At 44.1% G+C, this 21,651-nt stretch overlaps 1 long non-coding RNA gene across 2 annotated transcripts; it reads right to left on the bottom strand.

Annotated features, from left to right (window-relative positions):
• Positions 1-498: 498 nt before the first annotated feature.
• LOC308476430 lies at positions 499-18,909 on the bottom strand. Of its 2 annotated transcripts, XR_013985893.1 has the most exons (5): positions 17,799-18,909; positions 3,693-3,726; positions 2,859-2,905; positions 2,515-2,575; positions 499-1,682 (listed from the first exon to the last, which is right to left on the bottom strand). It is a non-coding gene; the product is annotated as an uncharacterized lncRNA (long non-coding RNA). The 2 variants fall into 2 exon arrangements; XR_013985892.1 differs by lacking the exon at positions 2,859-2,905 and having other exon boundaries at positions 2,515-2,641.
• Positions 18,910-21,651: the final 2,742 nt, after the last annotated feature.

The raw sequence follows: 21,651 nt of genomic DNA on the forward strand, positions 1-21,651 counted from the left end.
TTACCAGCTCTTTGTCCATGTCAGATGCAGGGTTGCATGAAGGGGTATGTTACTCATACTTTACAGGCATATGATGCGAGAACAGAAAGCACTACAGAATTGGCTGCAGTCTGGGCACTGATTGGCTGCTCCCAGTATAAATACTGCAGAATAATAATTTTGAGGTTTCCTCTCATTGTTCCTCCTGAAGCTCCTACTGCTGTCCTTTTGTTCTTATTCCAGCATTACAATGGCTCTTCTATATGCATAGGAAGCTTTCTTATACCAATTCAGACCACTGGCCTATACAGCGCAGTATTGTCCACACTAATTAGCAGCCCGTTTTCAGGCTGGGGTTTCTCACAGCCCACCTGGAAATGCAGGTAACTGAACCTGGGACCTTCTGCATGCAAAGCAGAGGCTCTCTACCACTGAGCCATGATCCTTCCTTTCTGGACATCTGCTTTATCTCTCCAATATACTGACCCGAATGTGAATTATTCACCTGGGTGTCAGTAGTACCAGTCTTCCCCCTGTACCTTCCCAATCTCCACAACTGCCCCATGGACAATGACCAGCGTCTGGATCCCAATTTCCCATTGGCTTTGACTTACTGACTAGTTTGGGCATGGAGATTTAATCTCTGTTTGATGGCTCAATGTAGGCGGCCCAGACTTTGCAAATGCTGTTCCTGCCCTGACTACCCTTGATTCGCTCACGTGGCACCTTAGCACCTTCCATGTTCTGTCTCCTTTCCCATCTTCCATATTCTCTCCATAACATCCCAAGCTGTAGATGATGGCAGGCTCCAATGACACATCTCTCTGGGTTTGCCCTCCTGCCTGCACATATACGCATGAGCCCAGCCCTTTGTCTTTTGTTTACAGGCCATTCCTCCTCGCTTCACTTCCAGATTTACCACGTTTAGAAAGACAACATGACCTACTTAGGCTCCCTGACCTAGTTATAGCAGAAACACTGACTCCAAATGCTCACTCTAGGAAAAAAAAGAAGAAAAAAGGACAAAGGCAGTGGAGCATGGAGAGAAATATTATCATGATTGTTGCTAATGAAAACAAACCCACCCGTATTGAGCTGCCTGCTGTTGCCTTTTTCAATCACTGCTGTTTCCCTGAGGGATACTAGGCGTTCAGCTGCTCTTCCACTTCTGCAACTCTGGCACTACCATCCAGCACCATCCTGACCTTTCCTTTATTTTCTCTGCTGCTCAAACCTTAAACTATCTTTCTTTCTTTTTTTAAAAAAAAGTATTGGCTGCAGTAGCCTGCTTGCTCATGAGAACATAAAAAGAACCCTGCTGGATTTAACCAATGGCCCATTTAGTCCAGCATTTCATTTCCACCATGGCCAACCAGATGTCATTGAGAAGCTCACAAGCAAGACATGAGCACAACAGCACCCTCTCCACTTGAAATCCCCAGCAACTGATATAAGAGGCATGTTGCCTCTGGGTTGGATGAGGTAACTGTTAGGTGGATTTGTAGTTGGTTGACTGACTGAACCCAAAAAGTGCTCATTAATGGTTTCTCGCCCTCCTGAGAAAAAGTGACAAGTGAGGTGCCGCAGGGTTCTGTCCTGGGCCCGTTGTTGTTCAACGTCTTCATGAAGGGCCTGGATGAAGGAATTAAGGGGATGCTCATAAAGTTTGCAGATGATGCCAGATTGGGAGGGGGTAACTAAAGCTGCAGAATAGAAAAATCGGGATTCAATATGACCTAAACATATTGGAAAAGTGAACCATCAAAATAAATTTCAATAGAGACAAATGTAAGGTTCTGCACTTAAGCAGGAAGACCCAGAAGCACAAATATAAGATGAGAGACACCTGGCTTACTAGTAGTACATGTGAAGACTTGGTGGACCACAAGCTTAACATGAGTCAACAGTGTGATACAGCAGCAAAAAAAAAGCTAACCCTATTCTAGGCTGCATCAACAGAAGTATAGTGTCCAGATCAAGGGAAGTAATAGTACCACTCTATTCTGCCTTAGTCAGACCACACTTGGAATACTGTGTCCAGTTCTGGGCACCACAATTTAAGAAGGATGTTGACAAGCTGGAACGTGTGCCAAGGAAGGCAACCAAGATGATCAAGGGTCTGGAAACCAAGCCTTATGAGTAACGGTTGAAGGAGCTGGGTATGTTTAGCCTGGAAAAGAGGAGACTGAGAGGAGATATGATAGCCATCTTCAAATATCTTAAGGGTTGTCACATGAAGATGGAACAAGCTTGTTTTCTCCTGCCCTGGAGGGTAGGACTCAGACCAGTGGATTCAAGGTCCAAGAAAGGGGATTCTGATGGAACATCAGGGAGAACTTTCCGACATTAAAAAGTGCTTGACAGTGGAACATTGTCAACTTTCCTTCCTTGGAGGTTTTTAAGCAGAGATTGGATGGCCACCTGTCATGGATGCTTTAGTTGAGATTCCTGCATTGCAGGGGCTTGGACTAGATGACCCTTGGGTCCCTCCTAACTTTATGACTCAATGTTTCTAAGACATGGCAAATGTTTTACCTGCTCTGCAGTTTTTCTAACAGTTGTGTCTCTCCTGTCTCTGATGGGGCTTCATTGCACTCTATAGATAACAGTGTGAAGAGAGAGAAAAGTGGCAGCACGTTTGTGTCTCTTGAAACAGCTACTTCTATCCTGTCACTTGCTTTCTGACTTGCTTCACTTCATCTTTTTCTTCTAATTCTTCTGCAAATCTGCAGGAAATGAGAAGAGACCCAACAACCAGGAAGTAGTGCTGTCAAGATAGTAAGATAAGGAAGTGAACCAGCATACCTCAAACTAAGGATCTAGCAGCATAGCAGCCGTAACAAAAAGTGAAAGGAAGTTAGAGGGAAATCCAAATTTACCTGCTACCAGACTTGCACAAAACAGAGCTTTGCATCCTCCCATGGCTCTGCTTCCAAACATGTTGATTCAGGTTTTAGAAGGAAAGCATAAAGAGAGTTTTGGATCTGCAAGGGGAGATTCACTTAAGAAGATTCAAAGGTTAACTTACGAATGTACCAAACTAACATTTTTTTCAACAAGGCAGTGTATTTTAAGAGCATCTATTATTTTCATTTTTATATCTTGTGATAACCAGAAAGTCAAAGTACTCCTAAGAAATAGTCATAAGTGGGTTGAAATACTGGTGCAAATATTTCCACCCATCTTCAGTGCTCACGTCTCATCTCTCTAGTTGACATATGTCCAAGAAACAGGGCTGGCCTGCCCATGAAGCAGTGCCCCCACCCTTCCAGCCTTTTCCATCATGGGCAGAAAAGTGGCACTGGCAGTGATGCTGGCTTCTGGTAAGATCTCGTGAGATCTTGACAAAATATCACGAGAACTTGAGTGCATGAGATCTCATGAGATTTCGGCGAGATCTCATGAGATATCACTAGAAACCGTTGGCAGTAGCATCACTGCTTCACAGGCACTGCAACACTTCTCAGGTAAGGGAGGCAGCAGCGGGGTAGAGCAGTGCTGGGGCAGTGGCGGGGGGGGCGCATCACCTTAAGCAGTAGAACAGGACATGTTGCCCCTGTCGAGAATTATACCCTGGCATGCAGTTGGACACATTAGCAAACAAGGACTTATGAACCTCTTCTGACCACAATGCCACACGAATAGGAGTACATAATTGCCTCCTTATCCCTGTCCCGCCCCCCTCACTGCCTAAAAAAGCAGCAATGAACCACCTAGAGCTTTTGATGATTAAGCAATGTATAAATCCTGTTAAATAAAAATAAACAAATATTTAAAATGGATCTAATGGCTGCACATTCAGGAACAATACCCTTTCACCTCATATCCTTTCCAAACTCACAAATTGTCTCCACTTCAGGCTGCCTGCAAACTCAGGAAGGTGCACTTATTGTTGATACTTCCTTCATGCATCAAAGCTTTCATTCACAACATTGCAGTGAAATTCTTGTCTGTGCATTGTTGGTTTTAACTCTTGTTTTTCCACACAGAGAAGCTGACTGGACTGGCAGCTGAATCTTTATTTGACACTGATGAAGGTGTTGTGTCTTCCGCCACACTTGAAGCAGCGGGCTAGTTTGGAGGGTGGGTCAGGAGATGCTATGTAGCAAATGCAGTTCTGCCTTCCACTGTGCACCCCAGCATCTGCTGCCTGAGGCATTTGCCTCACATTGTCTAATGATAGGACAAGCCCTCTAAATACTCATAAGGCAAAAAAAGTCATCACACCTGCAGCTAATGCCTTCCTCATGTTACTATCCCTTCTTTGTATAGTACATTTTAAAGTTTTCACCTAACCTCACAGCCAGCTTGCGTGAGGTAGGCTAGTTCTGAGTGATTGTGTCTTGGCCCTTGCCACTGATTGAGCTTCACGGACAACCTCCCCCCCCAATCCATATACTTTATCCACTGAGCCACAATGAGACATTATGGGGGAAAGTCACTGAAGGAGATACTTTTTTTATAAGCACATTCTCATTTAGCTTTACCACAGTGAATAACTTTTGTGTCCTTTGTTTTAAAAGAAACTTAATTTCTCATTTCAGGCTCTAATCATTTTTGTGTACCTTGCTGGGATCAAGCTGTGTTTCAGCTCCATTACTGTTTATGAAATGTACTTATTTTCAATGTCACAAAGTAATCTGTTGCATGCAAAACCTCACTATGTACAATTGTGATAAGCACACATTAAAATCTGCTTCCGTCCAACGACAAGTGTGAGATTGACTTTAAGATGGCAGCGCTAATGATGATGGCGATGATCATCATAATGATGATGATAAATGACTTCTGTTTATTCCTCTTTGAGGTAATGAGCCTTTAATGTCAACAACACTTTTTCATGGGTGCAGGCCTAGAAATCTACTAGGTTTCTGAGGATTTTATCTATCTATTTATTCTTAGAGCTGCAAAGTTAACATTTAGATTTCAGAGTAGTTTTCTTTCTTCACCATCCAGAGCTGAGGGGTTAAACGGATGGATAGTACCTTCTCATGGAGGGTCAAGGAAGGACCACACCAATGTCTGAGTGGGAAATCCCACACTTATCATTGAGCAGTACAAGGTGCACCAGATAGTAAATGAACACCCAGTTCAGCACTCTGTGTCATACGTGTGGAGGAAAAAACTTAAACACGTTGCAGAGTTTGGCAGGGTTTCCAAAAAAATAGACCAGAGGCAATATTTCATCCAGCAGAGCTTTTACGTGTGCTGAAGGCAAATGTAGCGTAATGCTTATCAAATCCAATACAATCAGGATTGACTCAGTCCATACAGAGTTGCAGCACTTACAAAACTTAGAAGACTAAACCTTAACACTATACAGAAACAGAAACACCACACCAGAAGGAAGAGAGAGAAAGAGAAAAGGTCCAGGCTCCTTCTGGCCTATATTTATAGTCAGCATGACTCTGCAGAATAGAGATAAGAGAACTACTTCAAAGCAGCTTCCCAGAAGGTATAACCCAAACAATCATTAACCCTTCTGCCTCTGTTTCTCTCACACAGAGAAGCCTCTAGTAGTTTCAAGAATCCTCCTGTATTAATCCAAATAGAAAAGAATCTTTACACATGAGATCAATACTTTCTGCACTAAGAAATGCAAACTGGCACTATGAAGATGTTCCTGTCCTGAGCCACAGTCCAAGCAGGACAAACAGCAGGTAGTTTAGTTATTTATTGGGACAGTGAGTGAAAGCACCCTGTGACTTCTCCTATACTAAAGTTGTTGCTGTGCCTGCCTCTTCTAGTCCCTCCTGGTCCTGGGAGACAGTAGGGGAGGGGGCCAAGTGGGTTCGGCTGACCCCCCTCCCTTCAGACACTGTCTCTCCCTCTGCTCCTGGCACATCCTGCCCTCTTCCCTCATCTCTGACTGCTCAGACTGCTCCCCATCCTCAAGCTCTGGCTCCTGCCTCACGGGAGGTACAAAACCCCATAAATTGCTCCCTCTTCCCCAGATCAGTCTCTGCCCCCACTACCTTTTGCTGGATGAACTTGACATAAGAAGGGGTTAATTTCCTTCATGAACATAAATCATCCCATGGATGAGCTAATCATAGGTGAAAGGTCAGCTAAGCAAGTTGCTATGGTAACGGCCCAGTGCCCTAACTATATCTGTGATTAATCCCTGTCAGTTCAGTAGTGTCTGTTAGTCTGCAGTTACTCTTTGAGTTATCAGTCTGTTGGTGTTACATGTCCAGTGTCATGTCCTGAATTGCTGGAGTGTATTTAGAACAATGGAGATTCTTTGTACTTGCATGTATCTGCATGCAAAAGCCTACAAGCTTTATATATCTATGTCTGGAACTATTTTACTAAGCCTTATCTTCTGCAACAGGAAACTATTTGGACCTTAAGCTGCTTCCATGTGGGGACTGGTGCTGGGAGCAAATTCCACTGCCTTTGTATCTCATATCAGATACAAACATCTCTTCCACCTGTTCCTCAGAGCCCTGACATTCCATGACAGTACTTGAGTCTGAGGAGCATCTGGGTCAGCACTATGCAGATGTCAGTAGCAGCCCCACCAGACACACTTCATCAGCCAAGAGCTATGCATTTCCATGGTGTGACCTCAGAGCCAAGGGTTAGCAAGCACATGAATGATTTTTAAAATTGGATTGCTGGCCCAGGTGGCCCAGGGCTAGAAGGTTGAACCCTTTGCCCGCCCACTGAAGTCCTGATCAAGATCAGGGCCCCTGCACCTTCTGTTTGCGCTAAGGCAAGGAGGGAATCTCCCATATGCTTCAATGAGTATTCTGACCAAAACAAATAGAAAGTATGGAAGATGGATCTGAATCAAAACTGCAGCAGGGCAGGAAAGGGTTAAAGACCTTTCACCCTGATCTGGATCCTACCACACTGTGACTAGCCACATGCCCCAGGAAATCCCACATGCAAGACATGAAAACAAGAGCCTTGCCCTGTTGTGGCTCCCTCTATCTAGTGTTCAGCGGTATGCAGCTTCTAAACTTGGAGGTAATACGCAGCTTGTAGGGCTTCAAGGTCAAAGTGAGTGGTTCTTGGCTACGCTTGAACTGAAGTGCTCATCTTATTGGGGGGGTACCCATTTTACAACGGGATGCGGGTGGCGCTGTGGGTTAAAGCCTCAGCACCTAGGACTTGCCGATCGAAAGGTCGGCAGTTCGAATCCCCGCGGCGGGGTGCGCTCCTGTCGTTCGGTCCCAGCGCCTGCCAACCTAGCAGTTCGAAAGCACCCTCGGGTGCAAGTAGATAAATAGGGACCGCTTACCAGCGGGAAGGTAAACGGCGTTCCGTGTGCTGCGCTGGCTCGCCAGATGCAGCTTGTCACGCTGGCCACGTGACCCGGAAGTGTCTTCGGACAGCGCTGGCTCCCGGCCTTTAGAGTGAGATGAGCGCACAACCTTTACCTTTACCTTTACCCATTTTACAGATGTGGCCAAGTTTCATCACATGGACCATGCACAACTATCGTGGAATGCAAGGTGAGTTATCTCTCCTTTGTTTCTATGGTTGTACAGAAGACACATTTTTTCTCCCCACACAGCAAAGCAACTGCATCTCATGCAAATATCTCCTGCTCTTTCCCCCCTCGCCAATGTAAAATATTTCAAACAAATGCATTAAACCCAAATTCCAGACACACTGGCTACATTTCTGATGGCACCCTCTGATTAAATTTTCAGATGTCTGTAAGCATTCCCAAGCCACTGTGTATTGGGTCCCCTTCACAGTTAGGTTTATGTTATTAGTATTGACAATCGTTCACTTGAAACCTAGGCCAGGACTGAAATCCCGTCTCATCACTTATCTCTCCATTTTTATCTTGTTTGCTTCCTCTCATCATTTCAAATAAATACTCTCCTTCATAAAGATCCTCTCTTCTTCTTCTTTTTTTTCTTTTTGCAAGGAGGGGAGGACTGCAAAAATGGGAGCAAATGGGTAAGCCAAAGTGAGCTAAAAAGACAGGCATGAACAAGAAGAGGAAGCTTTAGTTTTCAGTGTTGATGACATTATCCCGCCCTGCTATAGAATCTCTCTTGGGTAAACTTACCAGATTTTTTTGCACTGTAGGGAATACCATTGTTTCCTTTAAGGAAGCAGGAAATGAAAAGAATGGGCAGGAGACTTTACAAAGGAAGAATGAGCGCGGGGTATAGCAACAAAATATGCCCTTTGCTGAAGCTCGTATTTTAGTAAATATTTGACATAATATTCCTCCTTTTGTAATGGAAAACTCAGCATAAAGTTGCCCCTAAAGATTCAAGGGGAGAGCCATATCTGGAATTTGACAAAGAAGCATTGTTTGGTCACTGCAACACAGAGGGAAAGAGAAGACATGGTGGAGATCAGGGAGCAATCCAGACCCAAGATCCAGCAGGAGGAGTGGAGTTTGGAATAGATAGATCTCTGACTGGGTCTGGACCAACAAGGGCTATGCTGTCCAAACTCAGCCAGAGATATGTCAGCATAGGCCAGTTAAAACTCGCTAAGCCTAGGCTGTGGGAAGTCTCAAAAATGGGGGGAGCGACAGCGCAGGAGGAGACTTACCCCTCTGTGGCACCAATGCACCCCACCCCACAACATCATGGTGGTGCAGCATGACATCATGCTCCCCCCAACCATGCCAGGCCAACTCAGCCCACCATCCCTCACCCACTGCCAGCTGCCTTACCTTTGTGTGGAAGTCAAAGGGATGCACAGAGTGAAGGTGCTTCTTCGCATGCATCCCAGGTAGAGATCACCAGAGCGCCTTCCGGGAGGGCACTCTGGCAAGACTCCAAATGACGCCGCAGGGCCAAGCATCTTTGTCCTGACGCATCCTTTTGAGGATCACCATGGAATTTTGTGGGGGCCCATCCCCCTCCATGAAAATATTGTAGGGGCCCTGCCCCCCCCCCCCCGTTTCCCCTCTTCCATATTCTGTTGAGCTTGGTCACATAATCTAGCAACCTAGTAGAAGCTACACTGGCAAAAGGGGTGGTGTAAATCAACCCCTATTTTAAAGGCTTGCTTTCCCTCTGCCATGCTCAGTTCAGCTGACCGTAGCCTCACAGCCAAATGGAGTGTGTCATAGGTGTATGTGACTTCAGAATAACTTACCCTGACATAAATTATGCTGTTTTCCTACAGTTTTGATTGTTCTGCTCTCCTGTTATGAATAGCTTGGATTACATGGGAAATGACTTCATACCAGGTCAGACTATTTGTCCATCCACCTAGCATTGTCCACCCAGACTATTTGTCCATCCACCCAGCATTGTCTGCTCTGACTGGCAGCTGCCCTCCAGGGTCTCATGCAGATGTCATTCCCATCATCTGCTACATCAGAGATGGGGAGCCTGTGGCTCATCCTCAGCTATAGGCCCTGCTGATGGAGACAGACGGGGTTTGGAATCTGATGGCATTTGGAGGGCCACAGCTTCCCCATTCCAGCATTACCCAATCCTCCAGCACCAGCACTTAGCTACTGTGTAAGAAGAACAATGCCCAATACGGTCAATGTGAGATTCAGATTTAGTTTGACACCAAGAGACTCTGTGTTGGCACGGATCCCTGCTAGCCACAGGATTAATTGCAGCTCACTGTATTTGTATTGGTGGAGGTTTGGGTGTTATTAATGCCAGAACTCAGACACTGTCTCCCTTCTTTTCCTCGTGTTGTACTGCTCAGACCTGGTCTCTCATGGTTAACTTGACACAGGAGTATTCCTTGCTCACTGCAACATGGAGAGAAGGAGACGGAGAATGATTTGGGACAAAGGAATATGGCGTTATCTGAATGCCAGGCTCCTTGGTTGAGAAAGAAATGCTAATATAAGTGGTGAAGGCATGAGGAAGAATGAGATCCACTGAGGTGTGAAAGCAGCAGAGATGAGAGGCAAAGATTCACAGCAATGGAAGCCTTTACACCATCCAACTTTGCAGGGCAACCTCTTGACTCACAGCAGGAGGGACCCATGAGCAGCTGCTGTGAAAACACATTAGGAAACTCCACTGCCTTTCTAAAGTAGGCATTCCCACCACCACCTGGGTGGGAGACGGCTTGGAAATCAGACTTCTAAAGGGCTGAGAAAAAAAATCACATGAGATCAGTGTCAATTGTTGGGTTCAGGCCAAATGAGACGTGGAAACATCAGAACTTAATCTGCTGCTGAATCTTTATAAACTGAGGGTAATGTGGATTGATCCAGAGGCGCAAACCATGCCTTTCCTCACTGACACTTCCTCACACATGCATACGCATAAACATCTTCCCTCCCCCTATTAAAAATCAGCACTGAAAAAGCCATTTAAAGGCACAAACAAAACAGAACAGAACAACAGCAGACCCTCTCACAACAGGCAGTTAGTGGCCAAAGACCTGTCTTTGTCTGCCAGCAACAGAAAAGTAGAGAGAGGACCAGTCTAGCCTCTAATGGAAGGGAGTTCCATGGGATCCAGTATGGGGGACCATGTAAGGGGACCATGTAAGATTCCTGCATCGCAGGGAGTTGGGCTTTATCAGTGGTTCCCAAATAGCTAAGTACTGAGCACCCCTGTTTTGCAAAAGTCAAGCCACGGATCCCCTATTTTGAAATTTTTGATATCTCTGTGGTATTTTGTTATGTGAATGGTGCCACAGACCCCATGGGTGGGTTACGCAGACCCCCTGGGGTCCATGGTCAACCAATTGGGAACCACTGGACTAGATGATAACCAAGGTTCCTTCCAACTCTACAGTTTTATGGTTTTATTAAGCGTCTCTCTAAGCCCAAGGTATGGAGTTCCCATAATCTCTGACCATTGGTTATGCTAGCTAATGGGAGTTGAACTTCAACAATATCTGGAGGTGGCCCTCATGTTATCGACATCCGCTCTGAGCAGCATAATAGCTATAGGTAAAAGGTAAAAGAGGATTTTAAATGGAAAACCAAATGAACAGACTGGTCAAGGTCTAAATTCTATTGTCAATTTTTGGTTTTATTTTTTGTATGGTCTCTTTTTGGTTTTATTTATTTGGTCCACACCTTCAGGATGGAATATTAATGCATATAATAAATAAATGAAATAATATCTGAGGAACCATGCACAATTAAGTCATGTCTCCATCCCCATCCTAGAACAGTCTTTTTGAAGTGGAAGTTGAGCACACCTCAGAAGGGGTGGGATCTATGCAATGCACCTAGGAAACAATATGCAACTAGTGAACTAGTATTTTTCTTATCAAAAGTGAAAGTTGCACAGTGTATCTAGGATCACTTGCTGTGGGGGGAAGTGTGCTCACATGTGCACCACTGATTACTATGCATGGCCTAACTAAATGGAAGGATATTCATGTGAACATAAGGTAAACTGCACAACAGTTTCCACAAATTCTAGAAGGTCTTTCTCTGCCAAGGTGTAATAGGCTGAATTCCTACTTCAGACTCAAGCTGATCTCATGAAATTGCCCCTGCTGGTTTTAGTTCTCCTAGTAATGAGTAGTTCCCTGCTTACTCATAGCAGCTTTACTAAAAGGGACCAACTCCAGATACCACTCACTGCACTCAGGATGCAGCTTCTGCTAACTTTGGTTTCCTAAACTTGTCCAAAATAAGATGCAATGGTTTCTTAAAACAGCCCCTGGAGCAACTGGACACCACTGTTTTGATTGCTGCATATCTTCTCTATGTATTATATATCTGTATTGGTTTTCAGTGGGGAAAACATTTGTTGCTTTTAGCACACTTATAAGTTTAAATAAAAACAAATATATCTGTATTGACTCGAGTTATTATGCTCGGTTTCATACAGCATAAGTGGTTCAAATAAAAATAGATTGGCTATAGTAAATGTGCATCAGTTCCAATAATAACAGAGGCAGCTTCGAGAAGCACAGGAGTTTAATTTTAATGCACTTTGGATTGACAAAGCAAAGGAAAGAAGACCTGGTTTAGAACAGCTTTTAGTCTAAATTTTATGTCTGAGTTCTTTTATGCTGCAAGGTGAGAATGTTTGCCAGATTTACAAAACACAACTATGTGATTAAAGAATGTCTGCATATATACATGCCAGAAGGAGGATGCAGGTCTCTTTTGCCAGGTGAACAAGCGAGAAAACTACAAATGTAATCTGAGTGTCAAAGAAATTTAAGATCCTGTGGAATTCACACTTGTGGCCACAGTAAGCATCCTCCACAAGCCATACCCTCTGGGCAGTTGTGCCTTGCAATGGGATACTCTGAGTTAGCTGGTAGTTTGGCTCTGCATATTCACACTACACACACCAGCAATTCCCAAACAGTGTGGCAGGGCACTCTAGTCTGCTTCAAGGAAGGCAGAAGCAGACCTAGGAAAAATGAAGCCTTGATAATGTGCAAATAGTTACTTCCTGAGTCAAGAGGCAGTACTTGAAGACAGAACTCCAGAAGGTTGGGTGGAACCTAGAACAAATTTGAGGGATGCAGGGGGAAGTGAGAGGAAAGTTTCCATTGCTAAAGGAAAATCCCGATGGAACCATAGATGTAGTGCTATGTTGCATATAGTTTAAGAGATCAATGTCCAGTTGGGTTAGTAGCAAGGTAAAGCGGAGGTTTTATGGACAATAGAGTCTTGACCTGGATGGACACTCTGGTGCGCACAAAATCTTTGGTGCCAATTCTGATCATCTGTGACCATGGGCCATGCTGGCTGGGGCTGATAGGAGCTCTAGTTCAACAATAAAACCTGGAGTAATGATTGTAGCTGATAATGGTGGTGGAGATTGAGGAATCTCCATCATGAATCCCAAGGGTCTGTGAGGAGGGGTTCCCCTCAACTGTTTTGCCACTTGGTCCAGTCACCCTGGGGCAAATATGTAAATGTCACTATGAGGCCTCATCATAGTGCTCTGCCAACATGGTGCCCTGTAAGCCAATTGTGAACCCATTCACACACACACACACACACCAAACTGCATATGGATTTTGTCATGGCACAACTGCCCGATTATTATAAACTGACCCCAACAAAGACCAGTGAAATAGGCTTGTGTTTTGCCTCACAGTAATACAATATTGATTGATTGATTGATTGATTGATTGATTGTAAACATTAAGTGCTGCCCTAATGAACTTTTTTTTTTAAATGCCTGAATCTTGAAGGTGGTGAATATAAGATCAACAATTGTTCCAAAAAAAGTTACTGATGAAATAAGAAAAATCATCTTATAGATTGACTAGTAAGGGTGCCCATGTGTCTGAGCAGATATTCCTGGCTTGAGGTCTTGGGAGGCACTAAAATTGAGGTCTACCACTCAACTCACAATGCTATGTGGCTGGCATTGTTGGGGGAATAAATTCCACATTTAACAAAAAATAAATAAATGTATGCCTCATATTTGATTCCAATTGTCGTTCTTCTCATAATACATGGATGGTTTATGCTGAAGACTTTCTCAAAATGGATCTTTGCAGGCTATCCATCAAACAATTATATCCAGCATGTGAATTTATAATTACTCTGTAAAATCACTATATTAACTAGTGAATTCATAATTATTGTACATGCATATTGAGCATTTGCTTTGTTTGTGTCCTACTGTGTGTTACATCAATTTGCACCAGCGCATGATGTACGTGCTATTCTTGTTTGTTGTTATTTGTGGTTTATTTCTATTATATATTCTTTCTGTACACTTGCAATTGGTTTTCTGTTTCATTTCCTGCTTTTGTCTACCAGAGGCCTGCCTCTTTTTTCTTTTCTTGCTGGACATAGAAGGGAGGCAAACAAAGATGAAAGAGAGCTGCCATCAGCCATGAAGCAGCAGACCTGTTGTGCATATTTGCTGTGCCCTATGTCCTCTTCTGGATAGGCTATATGCCTCCAGAACAGTAAGCTAGAACTCATGGGTACTGCCTATCAGCTAGAGTCACTCAGAAGCAACTTCTGCATTGCACTTAACAGAGTTGGAGAACAAGACTGGGACCAGCAGGGGACCCAGAAGTTCAGGACCTGGGACAGCTCCCAGGCATAGCCAATGCTCTTCCAACATGTCGGAGTCCCTGCAATAGCTTAACTTAGATCTTATAACCTCCAGCAGAAGCTGAGGACTAGAGATGGGGAAGAAATCTGACTCTGTTCACAGAACGATCAAATCTTCACTTTCTGAAACCATATGAGAATTGAAACACAGCCATCCTTTGAAATTTGCACTTACCTGAACGTTGTGATACAGCTCTCCAACCAATGTGTGTCTAAAAGCATTCATTAGGTACTGTGGGGGCTCTGCCCGACTGCTTACTTCACTTGACAACCCCCCTGACTGCTCCGCAAGATACTAATTGCTGAATTGCACTAAAATGTTAAAGAATTTACATAAGGGGTGTGGTTTTTTTAACACTAGTTGCTACACAAATGTGAACTGAATTTGAGATTAGGGAAAAGAGAAATGGAAAGAACCAAAGCTGAGAGAACCTTCCATCCCTAGTGAGGACTGCCAGAGCCCAAATTCTCAATCAAAGCAGCAGGTGTCCAAAAGTATTGCATTGCGCTGCAGCTGCATGACCTAAGAGCCATTTGATTCTTTTCTCCCCTGGAGACCCCTTAGAGATTAAATTGCCATGGGTTGAATGCCCCAATTAAGATCCCAGAAGCTCTGACCCACCCAGCTTGTTTTCAAAGCCAGAAACATGTTCCCCCTTTTCAAAGAGATATGAGGAATTCAACATCTGATGCCAAGTCTGGTGAGTTATGTGGATCATGCAATCTCCTAGGAAGAGAACAAGTAGCTTGAGATGAAATTCTGAGGAGTGACTAACAGAAAGGTTTGGGGTTCTGGTCTCAATACTAAGTGGCTTGCACTGCTAAGGCGGTAGTCTGAAACAATGTTGTGAACTACCTGGGAAACCCAAAGAAATGATTTTTTACCCCTAGTCAAAGTGCTTTCCTTGCTTATTGCATTGTTTCCTGGGCTAAATGTCTTCTGCTCTGAAGATACAGGCAGAGCAGAAGGGTGAGCCCTGCTTTACTACTGGGATCTAGTGCACCAGCACTAACTAGCTCCTACTAAATAGCACAAATGACAAGAAGTTGCTGGAGGTGAGAAGGTGGGGAAGGTGGGCTCTAGCCTGTCCCTAGCATGGAACCCTGGAGTGAGAAATAGGGCCTGATTTCTCTGTTCCATCAAAATCCCTAGAAGCTTCCAGTCTCTGGGCCATCTGTCTGTCCCTCGTGGGACCATCTGTTCACAATGATCATCCCTCCCAGGACACTGTGTTCACTGTGACTGGCAGACTGAAGCATGCCAGAAGCTGTGAGAAAGCAACAAGCAGCCTATAAATGTGGAATTTCTATTTCCAGCATGTGAAGCATGTGTGCGCCTCTCTTGTTTTCCTGTACACCACAATGCAAGGCATTCAAAGACATGGCCCAAAAATAGAACAAAATCTGTAGCCATGATTCCTATATAGCTAAATGCTCACTGGAGAAGCACATAGCGGAGACAGGCAAAACTTGCATGAATGGGAGTTTTCCCAGGAATATGCAAAGATACCAGTGAAGTGTTAACAGTTCCTCAATGGAGGGTATCCTTCGCTGTGTGTAAGTACTAAAGCAAAGCTTATTTTATTTTGCTTACTGTTTTGGGAACTGTGAATTAGATTTGCATTAAAATGTGAACCGGACCAAATTTCTCCCCCATCCCTGATTGCTGCATGGCTTCCACATATTTTGGGCAAACTTTCCAAGAGTGTAACAAATGCAAAAATCTTAGCTTTTATCTTATGCTAAAGGGCCATCATATGCCAGTGCTATATGAATGAAAGCATGTATTCCAGATGTCCCCATTCAGCAAGGATACCAACATTTTGGTGTGCCCTGGTGTCTCTCAGCTATAAATGGGGCTGCATATTGAAAGATGCATGCACATGTGTTTATTATATGCATTTGACTTCCTGTTTCCAACACCACATTGCAATTAGAAAATACCGTATTTTTTGCACCATAACACTCACTTTTTTCCGTCTAGAAAGTAAGGGGAAATGTCTGTGCGTGTTATGGAGCGAATGCCTACGGGTGGCGGGGGGGGATCTGCGGCAGTCGTGAGCAGAGGATCCATGGTTTCCCTTCCTTCCCTCCTCCGTGGCTCGCTTTGAAACAGCAAAGCGGGAGAGGAGCCGCTTACACAGGTGTAAGCGGCTCCTGTCTGGTTGGCTGCTTTAAACTGTGCTCTCTGTCCGTCTCTCCTCCCCACTCAGGTCACTAAATAGCAGAAAAGCTTTTCAGCTCTCTAAGCCAGGGAGGAGGGAGAGAAGCAGAGCCTGCTTGTTTTAAAGGAGCAAAGCGGGAGAGGAGAGGAGCCTTCTCCCCTTATACCCCTCTTCTGCATTATTAGCAGCATCCTTCTCCACACACCCCACGCATGCTCCTTGTCCCTTGAGTGCTTTTCCTTCCCTCCCCACTTAAAACGTGGTTACAAAGCACAGATCCACATGGATCCTCAGGATTTTTGCGTTGGGCTACCCCAAACTCACCGTCAGATTACATGTCTGTGGCCACAGCATGAACCACAAAAATCATACATCCACTGTTTTGTTTAGAATATTTTTTTCTTGTTTTCCTCCTCTAAAAACTAAGTGCGTGTTATGGTCAGGTGCGTGTTATAGAGCGAAAAATACGGTATATAAAGAAATAATACATTATAGATGGCTTAATGCCAAAATTGGTTTTTGTACTTGCAAATAACTTAGAAGCCTACTACACAAGCATTGAAATATAATTAAAATATACAATCCCATGAAAATGATTGATTGATTGATTGATTGATGTGGAGAGGTATGCTGAGCCAAGCCTGAGTGGAAGTCCTCCTCACCATTTCTCCTCTGTGCTGTATTTGTGCATTACAGTAATAATGTGCTTCATTACTTTGAAGCAGTTGTTCCAGTTGGTGATACCCACCGTAGTTTGTTTCCCATGTTGATCTTTGTCTCAGTTCAGCCCAGCTGGCACTGCCAGAGTATTACCCAGTGAACACCCAGAACAGCTGTGCAGTGGCACCATGCTGTGGTTGAGTGAGCAATGAGTAGAGGGGTGCACAGCTTTGCAGCCCTTGGAGTAGAATATTGCTCATACGTAGCTGGATCTTTCCTTCAGCAGTGTTGGATCAGCATAATCGACGGGTTGAGATGGGCAGCTGGACAACACAGAAAGAGGCCAGATAGCACTCTACACTTCCTGCCTGCGAACAGCCACTTGTGAGTAAAGCTCAGATTGATTTGCCAGAGAGCAGGAGCAGCCCAAGACGTTTTTCCGCCTGAGGCGAAATGCTGCCCCACTGCCACCCCTTCAATGAGTGAGGGATGTGAAGCTCTGCAAGGGCTTCCCCTTAAAGTTGAAATTATTGTTCCTCCAGTTACATTTTATCTCTAGAAGGATCTGAAGCTGAAGCTGATCAATCCCCTCTTTCTCCTTGTTGAGGAAAAGAAACATTTATTGCCACTCTTACTGCAACCTCACCTCCTGACACAATATTATCTCACTGCAACCTGCCCAGTAAGCAAATTGCTTCTTTTGGCCCCAGCACAGTCTCTGCACGAAGCCTGTGATATTGATTCTGACACTGCACTGGCACATGTGGGACAATTCCAGGAGGTGAAGAATCAATGAGGCCACAATTGCGCCTTCACAGCCAGAGCTATGGGAGGCAAAGAAGGATGTGTGAACTGCACGTAAGTAGAAAAAACAAGCAAATGTTGAAATGTCCTCAGCTGACTCAGCACAAAAACAGAGCGGCCATATGAACAGACACAGCCATGGCTACGACTGCTGCTACTACTAGTAGTGGGCCCTGCAACAAGCAAGCAAGCAAATAAATAAATAAATCATCTACTCATACTTCTTTTACCATATTTAGTGGACTCTTGTAGTGTGTAGTGCACCTGTTCAGGTTCCACTTATCTGGGACGGGATGAAAGGATGTTATTGTGCAGCAGTTCCCATCATGCCTGGAGAATTGGTCCAAGAATGGGAATGTTGGTAGACTCCAACTTCAGCTGATCTTTTTGGCTTATGGAGTCCTGCAATGACCCAACTTACCTCCAACAGTTTTTGAACATCTTCATGAAACTGCTGGTTTCCTTGAGTTCACTGTGAACAGGGAATGATTGTTAAACCACTCTGAGAAATATAGCTCTAGGAGGGGAATATGGGTCTTCTAACAACTCTCAGCACCCTTAACAAACCACAGCTGCTAGAATTCTTTGGGGAAGCCATAGTGTTCAAAGTGCTATCATACTGCTTTAAACATGTAGTGCGAACGTAGCCCAAGAGAAGGGAATGCAACTAGCATTTGGCAAGGAAGTCTTGTCTTTGCACCCCTTGGAAGAGACCTAGTGCCTATAAGCAAAAGAATGAGTGGGACTAAGGAATGTAGGATATATGTTTTAGAAAAAGGTACTGTATTTATGGTAGCAGATAAAGGATCTGAACAAAAGCATCGTGGAAGTAAGGATGGGAAGTCAAAATGCTAAGGGAATGTTGTATTAAAACTGAATTGAATGTGTTGAACTGTATGAAAATCAATAAAACATTATGGGTAAAAAAAAAAAAAAGGAAGAGACCCAGTGTCTCTCGAATTTCACTTTCAGATTCATTCTAGGGGGGTCTCTGCATGTTCTCTATATTTTCCCCACCTCTCTTGTTGAGTTTGTTGAAAGGCAAGTGATTTCATTAAAATCTGCAAAGTTCTTTGAAGATTAAAAGTGCCAAGTAGGATTATTAACACAGTTCTTGTTTCATTTGCTTCAGAAATAGCGGCTCCAGGGAAAGGAAGGCTCTCAACATACGCATGCTATGCATTTGCTTGAGCCTCTACAATATTTATCAACTTTTGCGAGCTTAGAGGAGCACAAAACAAAATTGGATCAGAAGCCCTTGCATTCGTTCTGGAGCAGGTGAAAACTGAAATAAAATGTGGCCCCATGAATGGGTAGTTTCTCCTCCCTCTCCAAGTTCCCCCAACATCCTGCTAATTGATACCCTACCTGGAGACTCCTGTGCAACTTGGATGCATCTCATAGAGTCAACACATGACATGCTGCCCCCATTGTGATGTCGTTGTGATGTTCCATCACTGCCACAGCCACATTGTTTACACTTCCAGCCTTATAGTGTCCTGAGGAGAGTAAATCCAAGTGATTTATTGTCTAAACACCAGGTGACAGGCAGACACTCTTCTGCGCCCGCACAGCCAGGCTAAAGCATTTTATCTCACCTCCTATCAATCAGCAAAAACCTCCAATGCATGTTCACTCCGATGCAGGCAGGATAGATGAAACACCAAAGGTGCAAAGCGAAGGGCTTTGAAAGCAATCATTTTGCAGCAGGGTGTTTGTCACATTGGTCTCCTGCCTTTGCATTCATCCAAGGAGCTCAGGGCTATCTCCACAGGGTCCTCTCTCACTTTATTCTCACAACAGCCCTGTGAAGTAGATTAGGCTGAGAAACTGTGATGCTAACTTGAGGTCATTCAGTGAGCTTCACGGCTGTGTGGAAATTTAAACCTACCACACCACACTGGCTGTCTTGAACCATAGATATTGCTTAACTTTTAGAGCCTTCCTCAACCTAAAGATTCGCAGAACTCTGCTGAGAAGTGTTGCAAATTCAAATTAAAAATGGTGTTGATGCTGATGTGCAGCAATTTTCAAGCAATTCATTATGTAGGGGAGGGCACTTGAAAGGCATTGGAGTAAAGAATTGCTGTTAGGTCCCGTCCCTCCTTTAACAAGGCCAATGACTCTTCAGTGTAGATGCAAGGTGAATCAGGAGAATCCTATTTTTATTATTTCTCCCGCATAGTTATAGACTAAATGTTACTGTATTTGTTAACGGATGGGGGGGGGGAATGACAGGCTTCTCTGAACCCAAGATTTCAATAATAGTGCATTTGTCCCTGCAGATGCAGATTCCATAAATTGCACTACACAGAAACACACTGCTCACGCTATCTATCTGTCTAGGCATGTAACCATATGCTCAATACCAGATCAGCTCATACAGCTCACACAGGATATCAAAGCAGCTCCACCACCCCCATTCTTATAAACAAAGAGTGCAAAGCATCCTCTCCTTTGAGTAAGCAAACTAGATAGCCGAACCACCTCCAAATGGCCCTAGACAGGTCCCATCGCTTCTTCGTAGATGTCTCTCACATCCTCACTGCTAGTAGAAGGGTGAGGATGGGCAGACTTGCTGTTTCAGAGGAGATAGTGATGCCCTATTAGCATACCAGTGCCATTAGAAATGGAGATATGTGCAACATGGTGACCCCAAAATCCCACAGGTGGATCTGGGAATAGCCATGGCAGCACCCTTCCACTGACAGGGGGTTTCTTCCACAGCTATTTGATGAGAGCTACCACACAGCTAGAGGAAAGATGAGACACGGCTTGTCTGTCTACACAAGGAAGTCAGAACGGTCCTACATTTGCATTGATTTACTCACTTACTAAATTTATATATTATCCTTCAGACATGCCTCCAGGGTTGTTTACATAAAATCCAGCAAATTACAAAGAATACAAGGAAGAGAGGGAGAGGGAGAATTCAAATAGGCACTGAACAGAACAACAGCTCAAACACCTCATGCCAAGAAATGTGAAAGTCCTGGACTTTGACCTGAGAGACCAGGGTTCAAATCCCAACTCGGTCGTGAAACTGACTGAGTGTTCTTGAACCACTGAGCTAGTCACTGTCTCTCAGCCTAGCCTACCTCACAGGATTGTGGTGAGGATCAAATGGGGAGGGGAGAGCCCCACATCTTCTCAGCTCTAATTTAAACTAGACAGGTTTTGACTTAGAGCTGAAAAGATGTGGGTACCAGGTAGGTGAGGGAAGTCCACAAATGGGGTACTGTGAATGAAGGACTCTCTTTCTGGTCACTGGTCACTATATCATGGATGGTGGGGGCACATGGAGGACAGACTCTGAAGATGATCTTAATATATGGGCTCAATATACTTATCCATTCCTGCCTCTGCCAAAACACAGGCTATGTTCAGAAAGCACTTTATTCCACTTTCTTGACATTTCCTCACCTAATTGTTTTGTTTTGCCTTTTATGCAATCTTTCACACAATGCAGAAGTCACTTCTGGAAGTCCAGCGGAAACTACTGGAAGTTTAGTGGCTCATTTTCATGTTAACTGCTTCCAGGAGGGGGAAAAAAAGTCTGTTTGCAAACCTGCTGATCCAGAAAATCACCAAACAAAATTTGGGGCAGTATTTCCGCATACATTTGTTTCCCATAGTTTTACGATTTAGCATGACATGGCAGCATATTGATCAGAAAACCACAGTTCCATAATGCAGCAGGTACTGCAGTGTAAAAGGAATGTTAGCAACTGGGAAAGTATTACATCCAGGGAAATTAAACACAGCAATCCCCATGTCTGAATGTAGCCTTGCAGTAATGTTGATTGTTCAAAGAAGCCAATGGCCTCTGATCGCTTTCTTGACATTCCTAAAGAATCCCCTCCTTCAAGCCAGAGACTCTGAAGTCACTCACCTTCCTTTGCTGAATCTTTTGTGGTTTTTCAGCCTCAGAATTTATTCAGATAACTTTGAGGTACTTCAGAGAAAAGCAGCCATAAATTATGGAAGGGCTACAAGGACTGGTTTATGACGAAAGGAATATTATATATACACAGCTTGGCAGGGGTCCAGGAGTTTAAAGGTAGACCCCGTCATGAACTCATT

The sequence above is a fragment of the Podarcis pityusensis genome (assembly GCF_964106645.2).
Source record: "Podarcis pityusensis genome assembly, chromosome: 1".
Lineage (NCBI taxonomy): Eukaryota > Metazoa > Chordata > Lepidosauria > Squamata > Lacertidae > Podarcis > Podarcis pityusensis.